Source organism: Leptonychotes weddellii, chromosome 12 (genome assembly GCF_054177405.1).
Source record: "Leptonychotes weddellii isolate Sample4059 chromosome 12, ASM5417740v2, whole genome shotgun sequence".
Taxonomy (NCBI): Eukaryota; Metazoa; Chordata; class Mammalia; order Carnivora; family Phocidae; genus Leptonychotes; species Leptonychotes weddellii.
The window spans coordinates 48,723,116-48,730,842 of record NC_138380.1 but is presented as its reverse complement, the minus strand read 5'-3'; the positions used below and the strand labels follow the sequence as shown (position 1 = coordinate 48,730,842).

General features: G+C 42.3%; 1 long non-coding RNA gene across 1 annotated transcript in view; it reads right to left on the bottom strand.

The window, feature by feature from the left end:
• Positions 1-2,625: 2,625 nt before the first annotated feature.
• LOC145716408 (uncharacterized) overlaps positions 2,626-7,727 on the bottom strand; it is a 28,386-nt gene continuing 23,284 nt past the window's right edge. The window contains exon 3 of the long non-coding RNA XR_014139044.1: positions 2,626-3,108. This is a non-coding gene — a long non-coding RNA (uncharacterized LOC145716408). The remainder of the gene's footprint in view (positions 3,109-7,727) is intronic.

The window sequence follows — 7,727 nt, the reverse complement described above, 5'->3', positions numbered from 1 at the left end:
TGTTTGCTGGGAAACTAATCGATTCCAGGCACTGAGCTGAACACTAGGGATTAAAGGAACAGCAGAGAGCCTGCGATAGCAGTTTTCTATTGCTCAGTAACAAATGGCCACAAATGTAGGAGTTTAACTAAAATCCATCTATCAGCTCCCAACTCTGTGTGTCAGAAGTCCAGCTGGGTCTGGCTAGAATCTCTGTTAAGGGGATGACACAGCCAAAATCAAGGCTTCAGCCAGGCTCGGGGGTTCTCGGGTGGAGGTTCTGGGGACAAACCCATTTCCACATGCATTCATGTGGTTGGCAGAATTCCATTTCCTGCAGTTATGGGACAGCGGTCCAGGTTTTTGTCCTGTCTGTCATCCGGGGCCTCTCTCACTTCTTAAAGCCACCTGCTTTCCTGTTCGCATGGCCCTCTCCTTCTTCAAGCCAACAGCTGCACGTCCCTGCCTTCTCTCTCTGCCTTCTTCAGCCACCAGCCAGAGAATACTTTCTGCTTTTAAGGGCTTATGGGATTACATTGGGCCTCTCTACTGATGCAGATAAATCTTCCTATATAAAAACAAAATCTCAGGAGCGATAGCTCCTGACCCACAGATATTCACAGATCCCGGGGTCTCAGGCAAGACATTTGTGGGGTCCCTTGCAGACATTCTCCCTACTACATGTACCGTCGTGGTGCTCACGTCTAGTGAGGATACACTAGTAGCATTACAATGAGATGTGATCGGTACATACCATAAAATATCACTCAGTCATAAAAAGGAAGGAAATTGTGACACATGTTACAACATGGATAAACCTTGAAAGCATTAGGTAAGTGAAACAAGCCAGACACAAAAGGACAAAGACTTACAATTCTACTTCTATGAGACACCTAGAATAGGTAAATTCATAGAGACAGAAAGTAGACTAGAGGTTGCCAGGGGAGCGGGAAAAGGAGGAGTTCTTGTTTAATGAGCTCAGAGTTTCTGTTTCAGATGATGAAAACGTCCTGGAAATGCCTATCAGCGATGGCTGCACAGCATGGGTAATGGATGGACTTACTAGCCCTGGACTCTACACGGGAACATGGTTTAAATGGTAAGCGTCACATTATGTCTGTTCTCCCACAATCAAAGAAATTAAAACATTGAAAAACTGAGTGGGAACATAGGAAAAGAACAGCATAAGCTGCCTCCTGGAAGATCAAAGCATCAGATGGGGCAGGAGATAAGATCAGAGTGTGGGCACCGAGGAGGGTGTGGGCTGAGTGGTGGGGACAGGCGGTGCAGAATTTCAGTTCTCTTTTTGGTCATTTCGAGCCTAGAGTTGTTTGTTCCTTTCAGCCAGATATGAGAAAGGCCTGACTTTCTCACACAGGCTGCCTGGAAAGCAAGCTCTATTTAGCAACCATTGGCAGTCCTAGAACTTCGAGTGTTGGTGGTAGAGGTGTATGCGAGTAGATGCTGTTTATTACGTGTCACGGTGGTGACCCCAAGTTCACCTGGTGTCTAGGAAATCGAAGACAAAAGGAGACACGGGGACTGAAACTACTTGGTGCTGGACACTGTGCCTCCTCCCAGAGCACCAAAGCCTTACAAGATCTCTGCTGGTTGGATACTATTATCCCCAGTTTTACCAATCAAATAATGGAGATTCTGAGAGTTTAGATAATTTTTTCCATGTCTGGTAGCTAGGAGGGTGAAGCACCTTCCCACAACAGGGTCTGTAATATGTTGTTCCCTCTATCTCAAATATCTATCTTCTTTCTCAGCACTATCACCACCACCCCCCCACACACACACCTGCTTAACATTCTGCATCTAATTCCTACCCATTGTGAAGCAGAACTACCATGTTCAGCTTTATAGACTCTGCTCTGCGCAAGACCCAGGAGCTCCATTCACATAGATTTCAATGTAAACGGTGCCCCCGGGATTTGTACAGTACCCAACCCAAACAAACACACATGGCCAACTTCTCTTAAGGTTTTGGCTTAGGCATTACTTCCTTAGGGGGGCCTGGTTTATATCTCCACTCATATTGCACCTGTATGCTCCTTCAAAAGCATCTATTACAAGCCTACTTAAATCATTATTTACATATTAGTGCTTGAGATCTGACTTCCCTGCTAAACTGTAAGTTCAACAAAGGGAGGAATCTCATCCGCCTTGAATCTTCTTGAACAAATGAATGATTTATGTGAGTTCAAAGCAAAGCTCTTCCAATTGTAACTTACTGGTGTCTGTGACTAAAGCACAGAAGGATACGGAACTCAAAGAATCACATACCAGCTCTCTAAACCTCCACTTGGCATTATTCATTTTTATCCATACCATGTTAGAGAAACATTTTTTGCAACTTGAATAAATATGTTGATCATAATATGCCTTAACGTGCCAATATCGTCTGCCCAAGGGGCACTCTACAGAGCCACCTTTTGTACCACGTGACCACAGGACTAAACAGCATACCCTCAAAATCCATGTCCAGCTGGCACTTGAGAATGTGACCTTATTTGGGAATAGGGTCTTTGTAGGTGTCACTCATTAAGTCGAGGTCATACGGGATTAAGTTAGGCCCCCAAATTCAATGACTGGTGTCTTCCCAGGAGAAAGGAGGGAGAGATGCAGACACAGAGACAGAGCGGACATAAGAAAGAGGGCCTATGACAGAGGATGCAGAGACAAGAGGGATGCAGCCGCAAGCCGAGCAACACCAAGGATGGCTGACGACACTGGAAGCCAGGAGGGGGCCAGGAAGCACTCTTCCTGAGAGCCTTTCGGCAGCAGAATGGCCCTGCAGACACTTGGATTTCAGACCTCGAGATTCCACAGCTATGAGCGAATAATGTCTGAAACCATTCAGTTTCTGGTACTTTGTTACAGCACACTTAGGAAATTAATGAAATGACCTTTCCAATAACTGCTTAGGGTCAGGATAATGTCAGGTGCTCTAAGAAAGAAACCTCAAATTTTCAGCAGAAAATGGACTTCCTAATAGAACTTACTAATAGAAGTTTGAGACTCAGTAGTGACAGGGTACTGTAGATGTTTCAGGAAGTTGGTGGCTGTCCTCCACATGGTGGTTTGGTGATACAGATTCTTTTTATCTTGTGTCTGCACTGTTGTCTGTGGAAAGAGAAAGAGAGAAGTAGATCCCATACCTGGTTTTTTAATGACCTAAAGTGACACAAATTTCTGCTCGTGTTCTGTTGGCAAGAATGGTTACATGGCTCCACTAGATAAAGGAGTCAGTGCAGGTGCTTTTAAATGACAGTTCTATCTTGTGGAAAGGGAACACACATTTGGAGGATAGTTTGCCATCCCTGCTGTGTTGACCTCCCAACCTCAGTTGACATGGCCATTCTGAGCAGTGACCTCATACTTGGCATAAAACAATGAGCTTGATTCATCAGCTTTTAATATTTGGGAATTTTGTTTTAGAACCTCAGAGAGAATCCAGCCCTTAGAAGAGGAGCTAGAGCTGAAAGGATATACTCAGAGCTCTAGATGGGGTCATGGCCGTGAACAAGTATGAGAAGCCCAAGTTATAGGGAAGAATAATCAGGAACCTTAATGAATATTCCATTTTTTTTTAAATTTTTTTTTTATTTATTCATATGAGACACAGAGATACAGAGAGAGAGAGAGAGAGAGAAAGCATGAGCAGGGAGAGAGGCAGAGGGAGAGGAAGAAGCAGGCTCCTCGCTGAGCCAGGAGCCCTATGTGGGGCTCGATCCCAGGACCCTGGGATCATGACCTGAGCTGAAGGCAGACGCTTAACCATCTGAGCCACCCAGGTGCCCCAATGAATATTCCATTTAACAGAAAGAGGACAAGTAACTACTCAACATCCAAAAGTAGCTAGGCGATGTTAATAGAACGTCAAAGTGAAACCCCTCAAAATCCTTCTCCTAGGGCCCCTACAGCAGCTATCGATCAAGTGTCATGTCTTCTAAGACTCCACTATATTTCCTGTTTCTGGAATCCCCTGACATCCCAACTGCCATTGTTACACACATGTGCTTACAATATTCAACCCCTCCCCCACTTCTGTCCACATATACTTAGCACCTATGATAATTTGAGTAGTTGTTTCTTGTGATCCAAAAGATGTCACAAGAACAGCCATCCTGTATATATTATCATCTGCATATTAGAGAAAAAGAAAGCAAATTAACTTGTGGAAGATCTCTAGCAAGTACACTATGCAACTCAGACTCAGCAGTCCATTCCTTGCTTTGCTGGGCCATTCTGCTCCCATGGAAAAGCTCCGTGGTCAACCAGAGTTCATGCTGTATCATTCAGGGTTATTAGTTGTGGACAACAAGATCCATTCCAGCTATGTTAAGCAGAAAAGGATTTATTACAAAGTATTAGGTAGTGAACAAAACTGGCAAGAGGAAAACTACGTTTGGATACGGCCAGGAGACATGACCAACCATTCAGTGAGGCTGTAGCAAAACCCACATATACTTAGCACCTATGATGTGGGCAACTGGTGAGAAAACTCTTCAGAGCAGTTGTCCCAGAAGAACAAAACTTCACTGCTGTGGTGCTTATCTGAAGATCCAGTTCCCTCATGGGTGGCTACCTCTTCATGTTGCTCTCTTCTGCTATCACGTTTGTTTCTCAGCAGCACCTAGCTCACAAACAGAAACCTAGTTGCAAGGGAGTGTGGGTAATAGAGTTTTTAGCCTTGTACTATTTATAATACAGGAGGGCAGATGGAAGGGGATTTGAAAGCGTGTTGAATATGCCATTCTCTAGGAGTTGCAATACATATCAACTCCTAGAAACTGACCTACTGGAAAAGAATTCTTGTTATACACTCAAGCATGGTGTGTGGTAGGAGTGCTACTCTGCAGTGGTGAATGGGAGCACTCTCCATGCTTCCTCTAGGAAGACAGTGACAGAGTAAAAGGGTGGACCAGGGCTTCTGAGCTCAGCAGAGCCACCGATCTGAAGGACTTTGACAGTGATGTCATTTTACCCACCATCCTTTGGGGTTGGAGAACAGTTTCACCAGCACTGATCATCAAGTGTCTAGAGGTTATTGTAGAAGTTTTTAAATCACTCGATACTTAATTCTAGGTCTCCTTTGACTGTCAGGAGGCAGTATACACAATAAAAGAATAGTAAGGCACTCAACTTAAAAAATGTTGAGGTAGGAAAGGAGAAGATGGTGGCAGAGTAAGGGGACCCTAGGCTCACCTCGTCCCACATATACAACTCGGTAACTATCAAACCACCCTACATACCCCAGAAATCAATCTAAGGACCGGCAGAACAAACGCCATGACTAAAGGTAGAGAAGAGGCCACATCAAAGAAGGCTATCTCTACACTTCCAAAATAATTATCTCATTTAAAAAAAAAAAGTCATGACTATTTAAAAAAAAAGTTTTTTTTAAATTTGAGAATCACTGACATTAAAGAATAGGAAAGGAGGGAGGACAGACAGTAAAACTGAAAGGAAACCTTACTGAGTCTCTAAATGAAAAATCTGGATGCAAAATAGGAATTGCTATTTATGAGTAGTAGAGTCAACTCTGATTTTTCAAGCTCAAAGGAAGATCATTCGTAGATTGGAAACTAAATACAATAGCAGATAATTACCTCAGAGCCTTCTTCGAGTGTGCTCATCTCAAAGGCAAAGATATATAATCCACTCTACATGCCACTCCCCAAATCATCTCCCTAACACATTTCTTTACTCATGTCACTCTCCAGTTCAGAAACCTAAGCAGTTTTCTCTCATTTAAAAAATAATGGATTTTTAACAGTTGGGGTCCTCCATATTCTGGGACCAAGCTAGTTTTCCAGTTTATGTAAAATTTATAGTTTATGGTAAAGCTGGTCTCTTGCTTCTCCCCCCAGATGCATGGCAATTACCCACCTCTGTATGTTTGTTCATGCTACTTTCTCTGTTGAAATCATCTCTGACTCTCACAGTTAACATTTTTTTCCACGAGGTCTGCACTTCTACCACCAGCTTTGTCTGCAAGCTTTCCTGGACCACCCACCCTAGCCAGGAGTAACCTCTACATCTCTAACAACCTCAAAAGCTCTATTTCAGCATTTCCACATGCTCTTTTATGTCACTATTTTTGAGATTATATATATATATATATTTTAGCTCTTGCTTTGACTTCTTCCCAAGCTATCAGGGTCAGGGACTATATCTGATTCATCTTTACATCCTGCAGAGTTCCTTGTGCAATGATTCACACATAGTAGGGCTTTAGTACATATTAGCTGTGTGCATGCCCCTATGTATGAACGAATTAGGAAGATTTAGAGAGTTATGGTACTCATAATTCAAATGCAGGTGATCAAACTGACCCTATTGAACTGTAGCTTAAAAATATTTTTATAGAAGTTGTATCGTAACATTTCTCTATTTGTAAAGAAATCAATCACCCAATGCTAATTTTCAGTGTTCTGCCATGCCCCACATCTAACAGTGCAATAGGGATCTGTGTCAGAGGAAATGATGGCCCTCTAGTTACACACAACTTACGCAGGATTTTGCACAATCGTTTGCTATTTGTCAATGCTAACCTGCTTCTCGGCAAAAAAGCCACATCAGATGAATTATGGTTTCCTTCTCTTTCTCAGAGCAGCAGTAACCCACGGCCACATCTAGTTAGAGCGTAGAGTCGTTAACCATCATTACAGGAGACTCAGCCTCGACATGGAAACTCTTTGGCAGCTCTTTGGCAGGAGACTGAAATATCTGGGTTACTCGGTATCACATTCATTTTGTGCCCCTCTGTGGGACTGCTGGAAGCCAAATGAAGTTATGGGGGCCTTTGAGGTACACTAAATTGACTCCTAGGAAAAACTCCTTCAATGTCAGGCAACTGGATATGTGTGCTATGAAATTTTTAAAATATATATGTATGTATGGTTGTAAATCTAGGTGTATTCTTAGCAAGACTGAAGTCTACTCAGGGATCTGCTCTTCTCCCCACAAAAGATGTTGAGCTTTGTTTGTTTTTCTCCCCTGAGGAGCAGCACCTTAAGATGCCACATAATTCCAAGAGATATCAGAAAGTAATCTCCTCTGTTCCTTTGTGAGTTTCAAGAACTAATCCCTGGGGGAAAGGGAAGAATTTTGTGATTTATCAGCTGCCTTGTTTAAACACTTCATAAGTGAATTATTGCAATCTGCATGAAGGACTCAAAGTAACAACTCTCTCTAAACACTGACCATCATTCAATCACTGAAGAAGAGGAGAGGAAAATATGACCTGTGTAAAATGGCGGTCCTTTTCTTGAAGTCAAGAAGAGATTCATAAAATCACTAAATTCTGCCACAAGTCACTATATTTAAAGTGAAAAACTTGATCAAAGAAGGGACACATATAAATGGAAGCAATGGACATATATTATTTTGACCCAGTAGGACTGACAGATTTTAATGGGATTAGATGGTTGAGATTTCTTATAGTTGGGAGGTCTCTCTGAACAGGGAGGTGAAAATGTTCACTTGCCATTCTTAGATACTTTTTGTCACTGCCTTTATTCTTTATATCCAAGATGAACCTAAAGTACAATTTAAAATACTCCTGAGTGAAACAATCCTGGTTGTCTATTGTTCTCTTCTAGGAAGAGGGAATCAAATTTGCTCCTACATGCCCAATAGAAATAAAATAAAAACAAAAATGAAAAAAATCCAGCCTGCATCAGTGCCATGAGAGGAAGAAAAAAGAAAAAAAATACCATAAAAACAGTAAATTGTAC